General features: G+C 47.6%; 1 protein-coding gene across 2 annotated transcripts in view; it reads right to left on the bottom strand.

Moving 5' to 3' along the window:
• The window catches only part of ror1 (receptor tyrosine kinase-like orphan receptor 1), a 358,993-nt gene that overhangs the window by 269,547 nt on the left and 69,189 nt on the right, over positions 1 to 20,257 (bottom strand). The gene's annotated exons all lie outside the window — the stretch shown is intronic.

The raw sequence follows: 20,257 nt of genomic DNA, 5'->3' as shown, positions 1-20,257 counted from the left end.
TTAAGCCAAGGCCCTGTCTGCCCTCTCAGGTGGAAGTAAAAAATCCCATGGCACAATTTCAAAGAAGAGCAAGGGGGCCAGTATTTATTCTTCAATTGACATTAGCTGGTCATTATCACATTGCTATTTGTGGTGTCTTGCTGTGCATAAAATGGCTGCCCCATTCCCTACAATGCAACAGTGACTACACTTCAAAATTAGTTCATTGGCTGTAAATCAATTTGGGATATCCTGAGGTCATGAAAGGCGCTATATAAATACAAGGCTTTCTTTCTAGTTGCCCGATACGTGGGCAGAGCTGCAGGATACAGCACAACTGATCTATCAAGAGGCAGCCAGTGGGCAATACAATTGACCGGTTGTAAAATGAAAGAAATAATCATGGTAAACTCAACCAGATCTCAAGAGGCAACAGAGATCAGTAATATTCTTTTAACGTAGTAGGGTCACAACAATGACTTAATTAATCAGAACCCATGAGTTCAAGTGAGCTTGTTTTTTTTTTACTGGTTAAGTGTGTACAAGTAAGGCACAAGTGGGAATTTCCTGATGTCCAATTGTGAAACAGACTTCAAAATCATTTTTAACCACTCAAACTCTTGGCCTATTATATTATCTAATTGATTCATACAGAAGAGAGATTTGCTACCACAATGAATCTGTGGATAAAGCTATGACTGCTGTGGTACTGAGCCATACAATCCAGCAATGTCTCAGGTTCCATCTCCGATCTATGCTGAACTAGTTGATCTCAGCCAGGGTGGGTTTGGTGGAGAGACTACAATTGACCTCAGTGGGGGGGTGAATTTGGAGTTCTTGCTCCTGATTGCTATTTAGTGATTCCTGTTGGAAAGTAGATGCAAGTGAACACTGAGTGAAAACATGGTCAGGCTCAACAGTGATGCCTCTTGCATTCAAATAGCCTGATGACATACATTGCTGAGACTCACACATGAAGAAAAAGCCATTTGGTGAGGGCCAATAATGCCTCGACTAAAAGCACTTGCAGATACTGCCACGGGTTTAACTAAAGGATACGTTGTAAGGGTTCATGGACATGTCATCAATTATCACCAAAAGTTTGATTTAACGAGCAGTGGAAGAGTTAGAAACAAAGTTTAAAAAAATTTCTGCCTTAAGTTGAGTGCAGTCAGAGAAGGAAATGGGAGGGGGTGTAAACATTATGGGCAAAAATAGATATTCAGTAGAACCTAAAAACACACAATAAAATTTAGCACCTTGTTTTCTTCTGGTGCAGACATACATAATCATAAAGTCCTTATTTTGTCGGTTTTCTTCTCTCCCCTCGAAGATACTGACTCATTTTGGGGTTGGTCCCACAGGTGGCCGCACCCCTCCAAGACGTCATCCAAACGGCCATTATTCACACAAGGCTAGACAATTTAATAACAGGCTATTCATCCATGGAAGGATCATGGCTGAGCCCGATCCTGTCCATGGTCGGCATCCGCACATGTCCTTTCCAGAAGGGGACACTTGATAGGGGCCTTCACGAGAGTGAATCCTTGAGTGACTGATTTGTCTCCCAAGCCCACAGAAATTGAGGCCAATTGTACTGTCCGAACCATTGCCCTCACTGAAGTCAGCAATTTCAGTACAGACCAGTGGGATCTTCTGGTCTATGCAACTTAATACCACACCATACAATGCAGTTACCACTCAGCAATCAGGGAAGCACCCTCTAACGCTCACTTGCAGCTAAGGCACATTTAGCATTTGATAATGGATCCTTATAGGTGTACGTCTATCTTCAGGTTCAGGCCATAGATCTTGATCTAATGAAAACACGTGGGGCTAGAGTTCAATGTTTTCATAAAAGTATTAAGTTGCTCTCCATATTGCAATCAGCCTCAGTCTTCAACCAGAAATGTATTAAAAAAAGACAGCGAATACGATACTGGCAAGCTATAATTAAACTCAACTTCAACAGCAAATGCATAGTTTAGATCCCAGACTGGAACACATTTTGTTATAAACTGGATTTTATATATTTTTTAAATTTTTAAACAGAGAATGATTAAAGTCACGAAAGAGAGGAGAAAGCCAAAAGTCATTCCACCTGTAGCGTCTCCCACAATGGCTAAAGTACCTGCTATTGCTTCAGCACATAGTCCACACTTCCTCCTCCCTGCTGAAATCAGGTGTCATTGCACCGTCTCAGACTCCAACTCATTCTTTCCTCGAATTTGAAAACTGTGGGATTGCTCAGCTCCCTCCGTCTTCCCTTCCTCCTGGGTTTTAAAGTACAGCACTTTTGAGGGGTGGAGGGGATTATCAGGATCAGCATTTTGGGGTGGAGGTGAAGAAGCCAGAAGCAGCACTTAATGCAGGGTGGGGGGAGAAGGGGAAGAGGTCAGCGGCCAGGGTGGAGGGTGGGTGGGGGAGAAGGAGAAGAGGTCAGCGGCCGGGGTGGAGGGTGGGTGGGGGAGAAGGGGAAGAGGTCAGCAGCCGGGGTGGAGGGTGGGGGAGAAGGAGAAGAGGTCAGCAGCCGGGGTGGAGGGTGGGGGAGAAGGAGAAGAGGTCAGCAGTAGGGGTGGAGGGTGGGGGAGAAGGAGAAGAGGTCAGCAGTAGGGGTGGAGGGTGGGGGAGAAGGAGAAGAGGCCAGCAGTAGGGGTGGAGGGTGAGGGAGAAGGAGAAGAGGTCAGCAGTAGGGGTGGAGGGTGGGTGGGGGAGAAGGAGAAGAGGTCAGCGGCCGGGGTGGAGGGTGGGGGAGAAGGAGAAGAGGTCAGCAGTAGGGGTGGAGGGTGGGGGAGAAGGAGAAGAGGTCAGCAGCCGGGGTGGAGGGTGGGTGGGGGAGAAGGGGAAGAGGTCAGCAGCCAGGGTGGAGGGTGGGGGAGAAGGAGAAGAGGTCAGCAGCCGGGGTGGAGGGTGGGGGAGAAGGAGGAGGAGAAGAGGTCAGCAGTAGGGGTGGAGGGTGGGGGAGAAGGAGAAGAGGCCAGCAGTAGGGGTGGAGGGTGAGGGAGAAGGAGAAGAGGTCAGCAGCCGGGGTGGAGGGTGGGTGGGGGAGAAGGGGAAGAGGTCAGCAGCCAGGGTGGAGGGTGGGGGAGAAGGAGAAGAGGTCAGCAGTAGGGGTGGAGGGTGGGGGAGAAGGAGAAGAGGTCAGCGGCCAGGGTGGAGAAGAAGGGGAAGAGGTCAGCAGTAGGGGTGGAGGGTGGGGGAGAAGGAGAAGAGGTCAGCGGCCAGGGTGGAGGGTGGGGGAGAAGGGGAAGAGGTCAGCAGCCGGGGTGGAGGGTGGGTGGGGGAGAAGGGGAAGAGGTCAGCAGCCGGGGTGGAGGGTGGGTGGGGGAGAAGGGGAAGAGGTCAGCAGTAGGGGTGGAGGGTGGGGGAGAAGGAGAAGAGGTCAGCGGCCAGGGTGGAGGGTGGGGGAGAAGGAGAAGAGGTCAGCGGCCGGGGTGGAGAAGAAGTGGAAGAGGTCAGCAGCCGGGGTGGAGGGTGGGGGAGAAGGAGAAGAGGTCAGCGGCCGGGGTGGAGGGTGGGTGGGGGAGAAGGCGAAGAGGTCAGCGGCCAGGGTGGAGGGTGGGGGAGAAGGAGAAGAGGTCAGCAGCCGGGGTGGAGGGTGGGTGGGGGAGAAGAGGTCAGCAGCCAGGGTGGAGGGTGGGGGGTGGGGGAGAAGGAGAAGAGGTCAGCAGTAGGGGTGGAGGGTGGGGGAGAAGGAGAAGAGGTCAGCAGTAGGGGTGGAGGGTGGGGGAGAAGGAGAAGAGGTCAGCAGTAGGGGTGGAGGGTGAGGGAGAAGGAGAAGAGGTCAGCAGTAGGGGTGGAGGGTGGGGGAGAAGGAGAAGAGGTCAGCAGTAGGGGTGGAGGGTGGGGGAGAAGGAGAAGAGGCCAGCAGTAGGGGTGGAGGGTGGGGGAGAAGGAGAAGAGGCCAGCAGTAGGGGTGGAGGGTGGGGGAGAAGGAGAAGAGGTCAGCGGCCAGGGTGGAGGGTGGGGGAGAAGGAGAAGAGGTCAGCGGCCGGGGTGGAGGGTGGGGGAGAAGGAGAAGAGGTCAGCGGCCGGGGTGGAGGGTGGGGGAGAAGGAGAAGAGGTCAGCGGCCAGGGTGGAGGGTGGGGGAGAAGGAGAAGAGGTCAGCAGCCGGGGTGGAGGGTGGGGGAGAAGGAGGAGGAGAAGAGGTCAGCAGTAGGGGTGGAGGGTGGGGGAGAAGGAGAAGAGGTCAGCAGTAGGGGTGGAGGGTGGGGGAGAAGGAGAAGAGGCCAGCAGTAGGGGTGGAGGGTGGGGGAGAAGGAGAAGAGGTCAGCAGCCGGGGTGGAGGGTGGGTGGGGGAGAAGGAGAAGAGGTCAGCGGCCGGGGTGGAGGGTGGGGGAGAAGGAGAAGAGGTCAGCAGTAGGGGTGGAGGGTGGGGGAGAAGGAGAAGAGGTCAGCAGTAGGGGTGGAGGGTGGGGGAGAAGGAGAAGAGGTCAGCAGCCGGGGTGGAGGGTGGGTGGGGGAGAAGGGGAAGAGGTCAGCAGCCGGGGTGGAGGGTGGGTGGGGGAGAAGGGGAAGAGGTCAGCAGCCGGGGTGGAGGGTGGGTGGGGGAGAAGGGGAAGAGGTCAGCAGCCAGGGTGGAGGGTGGGGGAGAAGGAGAAGAGGTCAGCAGTAGGGGTGGAGGGTGGGGGAGAAGGAGAAGACGTCAGCGGCCAGGGTGGAGGGTGGGGGAGAAGGAGAAGAGGTCAGCGGCCGGGGTGGAGAAGAAGGGGAAGAGGTCAGCAGCCGGGGTGGAGGGTGGGGGAGAAGGAGAAGAGGTCAGCGGCTGGGGTGGAGGGTGGGTGGGGGAGAAGGGGAAGATGTCAGCAGCCAGGGTGGAGGGTGGGGGAGAAGGAGAAGAGGTCAGCGGCCGGGGTGGAGGGTGAGGGAGAAGGAGAAGAGGTCAGCAGCCAGGGTGGAGGGTGGGGGGTGGGGGAGAAGGAGAAGAGGTCAGCAGTAGGGGTGGAGGGTGGGGGAGAAGGAGAAGAGGTCAGCAGTAGGGGTGGAGGGTGGGGGAGAAGGAGAAGAGGCCAGCAGTAGGGGTGGAGGGTGGGGGAGAAGGAGAAGAGGTCAGCAGTAGGGGTGGAGGGTGGGGGAGAAGGAGAAGAGGTCAGCAGTAGGGGTGGAGGGTGGGGGAGAAGGAGAAGAGGCCAGCAGTAGGGGTGGAGGGTGAGGGAGAAGGAGAAGAGGTCAGCAGTAGGGGTGGAGGGTGGGGGAGAAGGAGAAGAGGTCAGCAGTAGGGGTGGAGGGTGGGGGAGAAGGAGAAGAGGTCAGCAGTAGGGGTGGAGGGTGGGGGAGAAGGAGAAGAGGTCAGCAGTAGGGGTGGAGGGTGGGGGAGAAGGAGAAGAGGTCAGCAGTAGGGGTGGAGGGTGGGGGAGAAGGAGAAGAGGTCAGCAGTAGGGGTGGAGGGTGAGGGAGAAGGAGAAGAGGTCAGCAGTAGGGGTGGGGAGAGAAGCAAAGCCAGAAGCAACATTTTGGGGAAAGTGAGATGAGGAGCCAGGAGCAGAGGGAAGGGAAGCAGGAGCAGCACTTGGTGTTAGTGGGGAAGCGGGGAGACTGGGCAAACCCAGATACACTGCAGATTCTAAAATACTGGTGGTGTATGCCCTCCAGACACCCCCTAGAAAATAAATTTTGTGTCCTCAATACAGGTACTTGCATCCCCTTCTGGCTTTCATGTACTCAAAGTGAAGGAATGTTGGGCATACCCACAGCTTAAGTTACAACCAATATCCCACTACACTTTCAGTGTAATGACTTGCTTTCACAATCAAAAGGCTTTTATTCAGGGCTATTTTTTAGTTGTCAGCTTTTTTGAGGGCTGTGTCAGCTATCTTGGAAGCTGTCAGTCAGCTTTTACTAGTTTGCCATGTAGGGAAACCAACTCAGCGCCATGGCCCACAACCATTAGTGAGGTAATGACTTCAGTTTGGACAACATTTTTATTTCCGCTCAACCAGGTGGGAACTACCAACAGTGGGGATCACTATCCAGTGGCTTCTGCTCGAACGTACACATTTGGATGCCTGGGCTCAACTGTAAATGCCCAACAGTCAAATAGTATAGCATTCACTATCTAGGCTCATATATAACAACAGAAGGAAGCAACAACAACAAAGAAGTATTTGCTCCAACAAACTCACTTCTTCCCCAGATCACTTATAAGCGACTCTACCCACTCGTTTAGTTTGCTGAGCGAAAGTTCTGTAACAATGTTTCCTAATTCCTAAAGGTAATCAAGCAAAATTTGAAGCCTACCCCACATCTTCACTGTTTAACCCTGTCTGGTTATCTCCCATGGACATCATTCCCATTCGACCCAATCGTTCGAATACTCTAACACTGCTTACTCTGGACAACTGAGTGAGGTAATGGAAAGTTTCCAATACGTGTGAAATCGTACCTCAACATAAGTCACACGGGGAGGGAGAAAATTACCCAAAAAAAGGGTTGGGATTTAATTCATGATTTTTCACCCTTCTAAAAGTCAACATTCAGCTTGTTCACATGACCTGGGAATTATATTCCTCACAAAGAACCATGTAGCAATAAGCCAGCTCTAACTCTTTTTTTGGAAATCCTTTGCTTATTTTGGACCAAGATGTTTCTGGGTCACTCAGTTCTGTTTTATCTCAATCTCTTCAGAGAATTTACTTGTCACCTAAACAATATATCTTAAAAGTACTCAATCCCTGTTTTGTGTTTTTTACTCTGAACTGGAGCAATAAAAATGTATGGCAGATTGCCATTGAGAAATGCTGGATTTTCCCCCTCCTCTCCTAAAGAGGCTGACTCTGTTGGTTGTACAGCTCCAGAGGCACCAGTTGCCCTCCGATAACTCGGCTAAGTGGCCAATTTTATGTGAGTCAAGATGATGAGTGTTGGCAGGCTATTTGGACATGGAGGCCCGAGCCCAAGCCACCATCCACACAGGCAGGGATTGCTACATAGTGACCAAGAGTGGGAACTGCAGTTTATTTTTCTCCTTCCCTCATCTGGGACCCTGGGGCTAATTATAGCACCTATACTTCTGCTTTGCTGAGATCAGCTAACTCAGCACAGATACGGAATCAAATGTGAAAGCTTCCTGATCTGTATGGCTCGGTTCAACACTCGCTGTTACACCGATGTTGTGTGTCATTGGAGAACTCCTCCCAGGTTTGATCTCAGGTCTGCACTGACTTAATCTGGCAATAGGGATACTAGGGTTGACCTCAGCATCTCTGAGCTAAGAAGGTGGAGATTAGGGGGGAAATGTGACCCTCACTGGAAAGTGCATGGTTGCAGACATCAAACGAGAGCAGAATAGGATACAGCCATGATGTCCCCCATGGTCAAACTATTATTTGGCTCAACCATGATGAATGACCACTTGGTTGAGATTCTGGAGACTGCCCTACCCCATGAAAGTATACCACAACATGAGTCTGTAATTTGAGGAGAAGACAGAAGAGAACTGGGAGAAAGGCTTACATATATCTCCTGGAAGACCGTGTGTTTTCACGTTAACATTTGTTTCTTATTTTCACTTAAGACTACCTAGAAGACAAGAACAGTATCTCCAGCTAAATCAAATTTGAAAACATAGACCACTTACAGCCTAATAACTGATTGAAGATCATTGCAATGTAAAGGAAGTTTGTTTTCAAATCTGGTGTACTTTCAATCAAGTGAGTATTCTAGATGACCCAAATACATTTCATTGAGCTGTCCAAACAGTGATGACACCCAGTGCTCCACCTGTCTAGTGGTATTATTATTCACCCTTCGTTACATCAATACACCACCCCCGCCCCCACCTCACCAGCACAAGTTTCGGACTGCTGTTCTGCCCAATGTTTCCACTGTGCCATCTGTGCAAAATGCCCCCCCACCCTTATCTCAGTACTAGACTCTGCTACTCACATCTGTATGGTACACATTGCTGATTAAGAAGCTGCAGAAAGAATGGTCTGACACCATGGTGATGATAATAGGTCTGCAGCTACACTCATGGCTGAATGAGTGAATACTCTGGCTGGTGCGGTACCCGGTCATGCAGACCAGGAAGGTTCATTGTCTGGTCTGTACTGAGTTCGCCAATCTCAGCCAGGGTCAGTAGGACTGGGAATTGGACTGAGCATCCCAGGACTACGAATACCCACTTTGGTGAGGTACTGAGACCCAGAAACATACCCCGAAATGAATCAATGCCTTTAGAAAAGAAAAGAAATAAAACTACTTATGAACCCCATCTCAGAGTGGAGGTATTCTTTTCATAGGAACTGCTTCAGTTTCACATATTTAATAGCCACTCACAACTGACAACTTTTCACAACAGTTCTCACTCTTTTTGCACTCAAACAAATACTGGAAAGAATCATTTTTAACTGACTTTATATATAATGTGTTTATGGAGCATTTGCCCCTTTTATCTCCTGTACTTCAGTATTCTTACCCTCTTCCCCCCCCCCCCAACCTCCCCACCCCTTGAAAGTGCTGATCTGGCTGGGGTTTGATGTCATGGGCACCAACATATACAACACACTTAACGTGCAATGAATGCCAGTTTTCTATTGGAGTACCATCACTGTTGCTTTATAGGCAAACACAGCAGCCAATTTGCTCACAGCAAGGTCCAACAAAAAACAGCAATGAGATAAATAACCAGCTAAATTGTTTTGGTGGTATTGGCTGAGGGATGAATGCTGTCCCTGACATCAGGAGGATGCCCCGCTCTTCTTCATTTAAAAAAAAAGTCCCTGTGAATAGTTTAATGTCTCTTCCAAAAGATGGCACCTCTAACAGTGCAGCACTCCCTTAGTACTGCACTGAAGTGTCAGTCTAGATTATGTGCTCAAGTCTCTGGAGCGGGGCTTGAACCCTTTAGAGAGAGATAAGGATGTTACCACTGAGCCAAAGTGACACTGAGGCATACCAAGAAACTGCTCTTCTGTAGGCATCCAGAGGAGAGGGGAATGCCTTTCAAAAGCCCAATAGCAAATCAGTAACTATTTAAAAAATGTTGTGGGAAATAAATAAAAATTGCATGAAAAATATAAATTTTCACAAGTTGTAGCAAGAAAACAATCTCAGTTACCATCATCAACCATGGGGAAGTGGGAAGACATTGCGGAAGGTTTGGGGAGAGAGTGTTTGATGCTCAGCCAGCAGAAGTTGTATCATGCTGACCTCAAAGTTATTGTCATTACATTTTTTCTTTGCATGAAAAGAGTTATTATTTTAACCCCAAAGTTGCACCAGGATGTTGAAGAATCGCCAGAGGATTCTCAACAAACAAAGGACAAAGGACAGGGAACATTTGGTGGAAAAGATCCGTTCACCACCAAACTGCTGAGGGATTTATCATTCTGTGCAATAGGGGGGAACCCGCAAGGGTCCAAAGAATGGGGAGGAACCTACTGTATTTTCCCTCCATGATGAACTTCTTATGCTTTTTCTCTGTTTCCATCTATCTATCTGTCATATGCTATAAACAGATGCATCATGTTAGAGACCCTTTTATTATGAAGCTGATAGAAATGCACTCATGAGAAATCCAACATAGCCTCCAACTATTGTTATACTTTTAAATCATGGGTAAAGGATAAAGAAAAATAATTAGGAGGTCAAGTCACGCAAATGCTTCAAAATGGAGTTGGATAAATATCCATTTGGGAGTGAGGGTGGTGGTTATGGGATAGGTACAGGCTGAGATGCAATGCTATAAACGGTATTTGTGCAGAGGAGGCCAAGGAATGGGATGCAGGGAGATGAACATTTTCTGAAAAACAGCAGATCAAGGTTGAGTAGCAGAGATTCAAGAACGGATACGTATTCCAGAGTTTTGCTCGATTAACTTTGGGATTAGGAAGTATTATGCAGAACCTTCCATCAAAAGATTAAGGCCACACTTCAACTACAGCTGCAGTGGTTTCACTTTGCACCAATCTAAGTTGTTGTTGTGTAAATCTAAAAAGTCAGGACCTGACCCAGCTGTGTCCGTGGAGTGAGAGGCCTTCCTCTTGGCTCTGATTTACACTACATCTTTAGTGTTGATATGAAACCTAAACGGGTAGGGTAGATTCGTTGATAGGTCAGACTGTACATGGTCTGTGGAAGGAATAGGCTGGATGGGCTAAATGACCTAGTTAAGTTCCATACTATAAGTTATTATATTCTTCTTGCTTTGGAGTATCCTAAAAGTACAATTTTAAAAAGTAATAAAACTTATATGTGGAGTTATTAGGAGCTGTTGGTGACGTCATAAGGTATTAACACAGCTGACAAACTAGTTTATGGAAATCAGAATAATGCAAAAAAAAACATAACAATGAAGAGCACACAGATCATAGCATGAATACAACATCTTTATAGCAACGCATCTAAATAGCCACACCTCACACCACTTTCTTTGAAAACCGTCCTTTTCTCCTTCCTGTCCTCACCTGATGGTCGCACGCCCAGGGAGTTCCTCGATAGGGATCAGAGCAAAACTCTTTTCTCTCTTTCCAGGCTCAGCAGCACGGAGGCCAATTATAGCCGTCCCTACCGTCACCACACCGGAAATCAGCTGATTACAGATCACAGATTGAACGAAACAACCAAGGGGCATTACATCAAAAAGAGGTTTCTGTATATTTTGCAGCTGTTTTTTGTAGAAATTACAGGCTCCACAGTTTTGCACTTGCTATATCCCAGAGTTTATGCGTTTGCAACTGGTTACGATGCATGCTGGGAAATGTAGTTCTCTCCCGTCACAAAACCCTCAGTTTATTTTTTTTTATATCTTAATTCACCTGCAACATTTTTCAGGGAAAAACACAAAAATCTCTGGCAGAAGCAAAACACCACAAAGATAAACCAGAACTTATTTTTTAAACACAAGTACTTAAGAACAAAAGAGAGAGACACAATTGTTGAATTTTGTTGGGCAAAGGACAAAGGTAAGCTTCTAACACATCTTTTGTTCCAAAAAGTCCTGCCTGTGAAATTTTTTCAAAAAAACACTCAAAATGCAACTTTGATTTTTAAGAGGCTGCTCTCCTCCTCTTCTTCAGAGTGCTTGGCAATGCTGAAATTCAAAAGGTCAAAAAGCCAAACAACTATGTACACATAGAACAGTAGTCACATTACTTGCTTTATCGTGAATGAAGAAGTTAAGTAAACAGAGGCTGGTGTCTGATTGTGAGCCGCCATTTGTAACAACCAGACAAAAGCCTAGGCCTAAACAAACAGGCTTTTCTTTATTGCTACTGCAAGCAACCAGCATCTGTGCTGGTGAAACAAGAGCCCCAATATCATAATCCCCAGACAGGTTTATAAATGGATTAGTTGGAAGCTAGCCTAGTTTGTAGTTACTGACAAATTTCTTGATGGGAGATAAGTTTGGGTTATCTGTCTGATAAGGGTGAGGATAAACTCTATCCACTGCTTATAAGCTCATTGATGAGGATCCAACTATTTTCTGTGTGCAGGCCCCACGTTTGATGCCCGATCTGTGCTGAGTTAGCTCATCTCAGTTAGTGGTGGTAGAGCTGCTTCAATTGTCCTTGGCACACCTGGGGAGGAATAAATTATCCAGGATTCCTGCTCCTGACCTCTGCTGGAAATTGCATACGTACAGACATCCAACAAAGACAGGATTGGGTTCAGCTGTGATGCCTCCATAGTCAAATAACCCACTGACACTCACTACTTGGACTTGCCCATGGAGAATAGCAACTTAGGAGAGGTACCTGACACCATGGAACCATACCCCACTCTTGCTTTGGGAAGGGGCAGAGAAAATTGGAGGGGGAAGTACATGTTGTGGAAGATTTAAGAGCTGGTGCGCCATAGTTGGATTCTTTTGCCTACAGGCAGTGTTTTAGCAGGGCTTGGGGCCCAACTACATTTCACTAAGATACCCCGCCCCGTGGAATTTTCAGCAGTGACGTGACACTGCTGGCTTATGTCGCTGTTGAGTGAGAGAGGGCAGAGCTCTATACATGGACACGCCAATACGTGCAGAGCACCACTCACCAGCCTTCTACTGCAGTTTCTAATGAGAAATCAGGCAGGATAGTCAACAACATAATGAGGGCAGTGGGTGAACGGTTGAGCCTGGGATAACTTTCCTTGATTGCTATACAACATATTCTGGTCGATCAACCAGTACGTTAGATATCTCTGAAGACACTCCTAGGTTGTGAGTTAGAAAATAAAGTCATTCCAGTCAACAAAATTGGGGAGAAAAAATGAAGAGACAGTTGTAAAATGTGAAAATTAGTTTACCCCATCATATATATGCCTAGAAAAGATGCCCAATGTACAAGACAGCTCCCCCCAGCCAAAAATCCTGTAAAAAATCTATGACCCATTGTCGCTCGGTCAAAATCCTGGAACTCCCTACCTAACCGCACTGTGGGAGCCACTTCACCACACGGACTGCAGCGGTTCAAGGAGGTGGCTCACCACCACCTTCTCAAGGGCAACTAGGGATGGGCAATAAATGCTGGCCTTGCCAACGTCACCCATATCCCAAGAATGAATTTAAAAAGATGCTCATCAATGATGGCTCCCTTGAGAGCGGGAAGTACATTGATCTTGCACATGCTGTCACTGTGGCACGTGGATATGGAGAAAGAGAGGTGCTGCCTGAGAGTTTGGAAGAGGAAACTGGAAGCCCAAGAGAGAGAAGCCGGAGAGCCCCAGAGAGGGGGGGCCGGGGAGCCCCAGACGGGGGGGCCGGAGAGACCCAGAGAGGGGGGGCCGGAGAGCCCCGGGGGGGGGGGGGGGGGGGAGCCGGAGAGCCCCAGAGAAGGGGGCCCGGAGAGTCCCAGAGAGGGGGGCCGGAGAGCCCCAGAGAGGGGGGGCCGGAGAGCCCCAGAGAGGGGGGGGCCGGAGAGCCCCAGAGAGGGGGGGCCGGAGAGCCCCAGAGAGGGGGGCCGGAGAGCCCCAGAGAGGGGGGGCCGGAGAGCCCCAGAGAGGGGGGGCCGGAGAGCCCCAGAGAGGGGGGGCCGGAGAGCCCCAGAGAGGGGGGGCCGGAGAGCCCCAGAGAGGGGGGGGGGGTGGAGAGCCCCAGAGAAGGGGGCCCGGAGAGTCCCAGAGAGGGGGGCCGGAGAGCCCCAGAGAGAGAAGCCGGAGAGCCCCAGAGAGAGAAGCCGGAGAGACCCAGAGATGGGGGGGGGGCCAGAGAGCCCCAGAGAGGGGGGCCGGGGAGCCCCAGAGAGGGGGGCCGGGGAGCCCCAGAGAGGGGGGGCTGGAGAACAGGAGTTTGCAAGAGGCGAGGAGAAAAGGCAGTAGGACAGCAAAAGCCTTAGACAGGGCAGCAGTACAGTGGGATCATAAAGCAGGGCAGGAGGAGATAGAAGAGTGAGAGAAGTGGGAGAGAGAGAGAGAGAAAGGAACAGCACTGGAGGGCCCAAAATAGACCAGATTGCGGGATCAAGCTAGAAGCAGTTGAAACTCACCAGAATGAGCTACAGTATCATCCATCACAGGGCCTCTTGTTTAACATGACTCACCTACTTCAACCAAACAGTGAACTAAATTTCTCAGCTTAGGTGAGAGTACATACAATTGTCTTCCATTGAAAGAAATTATTGAAAGCTTAAAAATGGTCAGGAAATCAGATATTGAAACTAAATCAAAGTAGTTAACATCCAACATGACTTTCACTGGAAGGAGAAAAGTGCACAATCAAAACTCACACTGTAACCTTTGCAAGGAGTGCAGATATGGTTCTAGAGAGGCTGAGGCAAAAATAGAACTTGCTAGGGACAGTGTTATCAAACGTGCCATTTATATTGAAACTCGTGTCACTGCCAAATTCCTGATGTACTGTGGTCACTTAGAGGTGTTCCCTGATCCAAACGAGGCACAACTGATTTGAAACTTACTTTGCTATATGAACAGAAAGTCTGGGTTTACTCCAACACAGGGCCACAGGAATGAATCCAGCATTTTTTATAAAAGGCCGTTTCCTCTGTTGGCTATACAGGTGCCTTCTGTCAATATGAGGTTAAATTATATCTAACATTGACACAAATTACCTTGGCATGTTACAACCTCTGTTATTGGAGTGATTTAAAAAAAATGTTGCTTCCAATTGTTCCCCTCCTTCCTGCGCGGGCTGACCCATGCTGGTGTACAGTTCCATGGACACTGCAGAACCACATCCCAAATGGCCTTCCCTACTGAGATCAATTAACTGAGTAAGGGTTTGCTCCTGGGAGCGTGCTGAAGTCACTTTTTTTCTTGCCACCTTTGCTGAAGGCACTGACTCTGTGCTGAGGTATGACTCCACGAGCATCTGGCTCCCTTCAGTACCTCGTTCAAGTGGTCATTATTCATTTGTGAGCACTGATAGTGAGCGTCAGTAGGTTTTTCAACATGATGGTGGGGGTTACTGACGAGCCCAATTCTCTCTTCATCTGACATTCATACATCAGCACTTTCACCAGCAGATAGCTGGATAGCTTGCAGTCGGGGAACTTGGGCTGTTTTTTTTCCCTTTCCTAATTCAGGGGGCTGCGGCCAACTGTAGCCTTCAAACCACCAAACCCCCAGCTGAGATCAGTAATTCAGCTTAGATCAGGGATAAAATCTGGGGCCTTTCCACTCTGCGTGGCCCAGCTACAATACTCACAGGATAAACTTGTTGAGCCGTCAGGGAGCTCCTGACATGAATTTTCTTTGGTTCCTCCTCTTAGTAAAGTGAACTGTGATCAGAAGCCAACTCCCTCATTACTGAGTGAAAACAAGTTGTCTATATTGCACAGGATTAGCAAATTAGCCAATCACATTCTTAACATTCTGCTTAGATACCCAGGGCAATGTTTATTAAACCACTGATCTCCAACTAAACCCTCTTAAAGGCAAAATAATCTTCAAAGGGGAAGGAATCCTTAAAACTCTGACTGCCAAAGGGATTACAATCTCTATGGATACTGATGTCAATTATGGTACAAAAGGTAGTCTGCAACAGAATAAATTAAAAAGTAATAAAACATTTGCATGCGGCAATTAATTTCAATTCACAAATTTTTAAAAGGCCATTATTTTCATGAAAAAGTGTTCCGACGACAACCCTATTTTTTGGTGAGGGAGGCCAGAAGAGTTGTGGCATTTTTGTCATGGTACCATGCACATGTGAATCACAATGAGACACTGAGATGATTTCTATCATATTGTGCTGCATGTGGAATCATTCAAAAAAGGAAAGGTTGCTGGCTTGTAGTTAGGATGGATGGAGGTTTGATGTCCAATTTTCTACCATTGCTCCTTGCAACTGCCCACCGAGAGGTGGCCACTTACATGGAGCACTGGTAGCCCAGCGGGGCTTGATCCTCCATCCATCTGCTGAAGTTCCCGATCTGAACTGCATCGAGTGGGGAAACGCTAAGGAGGCTGTGGTGTCTCCGAGCGAGGGCAGGGGGGCAGGATCTGAGAAGACAAGTCGCACCTGGTCTGCCTCTAGCCTCTCCTAGTGGCCAGTTAAAGGAATTACTGATGGCTGCCAGGAAATGGGTCAGGCGCTTGACTTACAGCTGCAAGGTATCAGGCCAAGTGCATGAAGAAAAGAGAGGGAAATCTTATCTGGAAAAGTACTCCCCTTAAAAAAGGCATTACATAACACTATCCATTAAGGCAATGCCTCTTTGATTACTTACACAGAGGAGTTAAAATGTTTGCAAACTATGGTGCTTAAAGGGAAAGGAAAACCTCATGAGAGTACCTTTTAATCAGAGTACTCCCCCATGTTATAAAGAAAGATAGAAACAACTTGCATTTATATAGTGCCTTTCACAACTTCAGGGCGTCCCAAAGTGCTTTACAGCCAATGAAGTACTTTTGAAGTCAAATCACTGTGAAATATATTGAAAAATATGTTGATAAAGTTATTGACATTAAAAAAAAAAAATCACATCCATTATTTTCCTCCACTGAGACACGCCTGGTTGAATTGGGTTGCGAGGTACCTGGATGATAAGACGGCAACTTGGGTTGGACGATACCGGATTGACGTTCATGGCCTGGAGCCATGAACTCAATTATCATTAACACATGCAGCTCCCCCCCATCAGGAGGAGATCTGGCTGGGGGGGATGACTGGGTAGGTAAACATTTGATGCTATAAAAGAAAGTCATAAATACGTTTATGAACTTTTTTTTGCAATATATAAAAAGTGAGGAGGAATTTGAATAAAAGGCTCTCCTCCTCGACGTCCTTCAAATAGGAGAAGCTTTTAATGGTATGATGTGTGGACAATGGGATAGGGTGAGGTGGGGTGGCAGTAAATACTATGGAAGGTTAAAAATAAAGCATATGCAACTATAGTTTTACTACATGTGCCTATCACTCAATACACAGGCAAGAATTTTCACAGAGAAAAGAAATTTCAAAATATATGCTCAAGGTTTCCATGGATGTTGTGAATGGCTGCTGATCTCTTCTTTACACTGCAGTTCATATTTGGAATGCTGGCAACCTCACTGAAGCAACTATGCACACACAAGTTGCACAAAAGTCATCTTTTCAACTTGAAGTTACTGGCCATGGCTCGCCTCCAGTGTCAGGGAGTCTTGTACCAGCCAGCCATGTATAACTGCATTGTTGAGATGGACAGGCAGGCTGAGCATTCAGAACGAAATGGCAATCAGTGGCACATGGCATCAACAACACCCGTTTAATGTTTGCCATCAGTAGCAATTTGCCTCCATAGGCTCCTTGAAACGCCCCGTCACGAGACGGGTCTTGATGCTTCCGGTGGTACCTAATGCTGTAGAGCTACGATATACTGTATTACGTGGTGTCAGGGCACTTAGAAAATCAGAACATGATTAGGTAGAGTCAACATGGTTTTATGAAAGGGAAATCGTGTTTGACAAATTTATTAGAGTTTTTTGAGGCTGTAACTAGCAGGGTAGATAAGGGGGAACCAGTGGATGTCAGTATATTTGAATTTCCAAAAGGCATCCGATAAGGTGCCACATAAAAGGTTATTACACAAGATTAGGACTCACGGGGTTGGGGGTAATATAGTAGCATGGATAGAGGATTGGTTAACGGACAGAAAACAGAGGGTAGGGATAAACGGATCTTTTCCGGGTTGGCAGGCTGTAACTAGTGGGGTGCCGCAAGAATCAGTGTTGGGGCCTCAGCTATTTACAATCTATATTAATGACCTAGATGAATGGACTGAGTGTATTGTTTCCAAGTTTGTTGACGATACAAAGCTAGGTGGGACAGTAAGCTGTGAGGAGAACACAAAGGGCTGGATTTTACCAGCCCTGAGGAGGCGAGTTTGGAGGCGGGACTGCTGGGAAATTTAAAAAAAAATGGGAGTGGGTCCCGAACCCGAACCCAACCCGCCTCCAACCAATCTTCCCAGAAGTCGGGTACCCGACTTACGCAGGGACCCGACTCCAATCGGCGGGAAGATGATTATAGAAGAATGAGAGGTGATCTCATTGAAACATACAAGATTCTGAAGGGGATTGACAGGGTAGATGCTGAGAGGTTATTTCCCCTGGCTGGAGTGTCCAGAACTAAGGGGCATAGTCTCAGGATAAGGGGTCAGCCATTTAAGACTGAGATGAGGAGGCATTTCTTCACTCAGAGGGTTGTGAATCTTTGGAATTCTCTGCCCCAGAGGGCTGTGAATTTTGAGTCTTTGAGTATATTCAAGGCTGAGATAGTTAGATTTTTGGACTCTAGAGGAATCAAGGAATATGGAGATCGGGCAGGAAAGTGGAGTTGAGATCGATGATCAGCCATGATCTTATTGAATGGCGGAGCAGACTCGAGGGGCCGTATGGCCGACTCCTGCTCATATTTCTTATGTTATGTTCTTATGGTCCATTTGCATTGTGGAGCTACGCTCAGCCCATCAATGGCCAGAATAGAATGGCAGTCCCTGTACTCAGGACCACCAGAGGTACTTTGCCTCCAAAGTATGGGGACATCTTGCACGGTAGAATCCTGTGCCTCCAGCGGTTTATGTGCCAGCACTGTTTATATTACAGTACTGTCCCCCAAAATATAAACATGGTACGAGAGAGACTACCTCCGTAGTAAAGACAAATAATACTGCCCGCATAGCTTCCAGGCGAGAGGCATCAGATGACACGTCTGACTATTCATGTGTTAGAAGCAGTTATCAAAGTGCCAGGGTCCAAAGGGCAATGAATGCTTGTGTGTGAAATCATCAGATGTGACATTTCTGACAGGCAATGAATTGTGACCATGATCCTGCTGTTTGGGAAACAGGGGATCAAATATCAAATTACGAAGTATTTTGAGTACAGAGGATTTTTTTTTTTTAAAAAGCAGCTGTTACTTCTCCTTCTATCATTACTCAAAAAGCTTTTTTTTGGGTCCCAGGTGACTGTTAAAGAGAGAGCTCCTGTGTGTCACTTTTAAGAAGGGCTTGCGGACCTCGAAGGTTAAAAGGTAGACAATCTGTGAATTGTGCTCCACTCGTAACATTCGGCTTTGGCCAGATCAGATTTCCACGGGCTCTTTGAAACCGCTCTATCCTGTTCCTTCAAAACAAGGTGCGATCCAAAAAAAATACAACTCGTGAAGTTCTTAAAGGGCTGCGTACTTGGGCGGGGGAGCACTTTGAATCCAGAGTACTCGCCCCTCTCGAAAGATTGAGCGGGAGGTGGCGATCATGAAGAATAGTTCTTCTTTGAGGGAAGACATCCTGTATTTTGTAGAATGGAATTTATACAGCACCTTCAACGTTCGCTCTCCATCAATTTCTTTAAACTTTCAACTTGCTGTAGTATTTTTGAGTAAATCTCCCACTTTGTCTTAACATTTCAGGTCGATGACCTTCCATCAGAACTGGAAGAAGTTAGACATTTAACAGTTTACATCTCGAACATTTCTCTCTCTCCACAATTGCAGCCTGACCTGCTGAGTGTTTCCAGCATTTTCTGTTTTAATTTCAGATTCCCAGCAATCGCAGTGTTTTACTTTTGTCCCACTTTGTCTTGTTATTTTAATCCCTTCCTTGCCCATTGGTCTGATATCTCCGCAGTTAAGGAGGGCACATATTCTGTTTGCCAAAAGGCGCCAGAGAGCACCCAACTGGGACTCTACCTCTGGTTTTCTCTTCCCCCCTGCAGCTTCCAATTCATCACCAAAACTCAAATAAAGGACTGAGCTGAGCAGGACTTATGTCGGTCACTGCTCCGTGCACGGAATGTTAGGAAGCTAATGTTCAGCATTACCCACACCCCACACACTAATTTCCTGTGCATTGGCATAAATGATAACTGTTGAGTCTGTGTTTACAAATGCAGTTATACTGAATAACAGGACACAGACTACAGAAGTAAGTAAACAGGTCTTTAGTGATTGAGGGTCAGGGCGGAACTGAGGTACACTTTGCTCCGCAGGGTTTATATACCGGTATGGTCACCACCGGTACTACAATGTACAGGAGCCATCAAAAAGTAGTCCATCACCTTAAGGTATCCTCTTAAGGTAGTACAGGTTACATACACTACAATTCCTCCCCTTTTAGCTTAACAGTGGACACCCCAAATTAATACACTACATGGATAACATATATACAATTTACACACAAGAACTGTTCAAAGATTCAGTCTCTGAGGAGGCCTCCTGATCCGGCCCGGATAACGCCTTTCAGGGATCTCTGGTTCCCGTTGCTGGGGTGACTCATCCACTTGATCTCCTATGGATTCAACATCATCCAATACGTTCGAGTCTGAGGTAGATGCTACAGGCTCAATAAGTTCTTCAACTGGTGTCTCTGCCGTAGACATGGGGTCGACCCTTGTTCTCGATTCCACAAGTTGGTCAGCATGACGTCGTATTACGTTCTCCAACGTCTACCGTGTACATCAAGGGTCCCTGTCGTGCACGAATTGTCCCAGGTTGCCATTTATCATCCCTATAGTCCCTGGCCAACACTGGTTGTCCTATTTCAAAACTATGAGTGGCCTTTTTATTTACATGCTGGAATTGCTTGTTTGTTTTCGACTTCCCGTCGCACATTGGGTTTTAACAAATCCAACCGGGACCGCAACCTTCTGTTATAGAACATTATGGCAGGGCTTTGATGTGTCACTGCATGCGTGGCGTTTCGATACGCCATTAGGAAATTGTCCACCTTGTGTTGTAGTGGAATATGATCTTCACTCATGGCCTTTATCGCCTTTTTGAACGTTTGTACAAATCTCTCGGCCAACCCATTTGTAGCCGGATGATATGGGGCAGATGTACAGTGTTTCACCCCATTCTTTTTCATGAATTTCTGGAATTCTTCTGACACGAACTGTGGTCCGTTGTCTGAACAT

Source organism: Somniosus microcephalus, chromosome 3, assembly GCF_052327205.1.
Source record: "Somniosus microcephalus isolate GS21.2 chromosome 3, FLI_Smic_1.0, whole genome shotgun sequence".
NCBI classification, from domain to species: Eukaryota; Metazoa; Chordata; class Chondrichthyes; order Squaliformes; family Somniosidae; genus Somniosus; species Somniosus microcephalus.
This window is presented reverse-complemented; position numbering and strand designations above follow the sequence as displayed.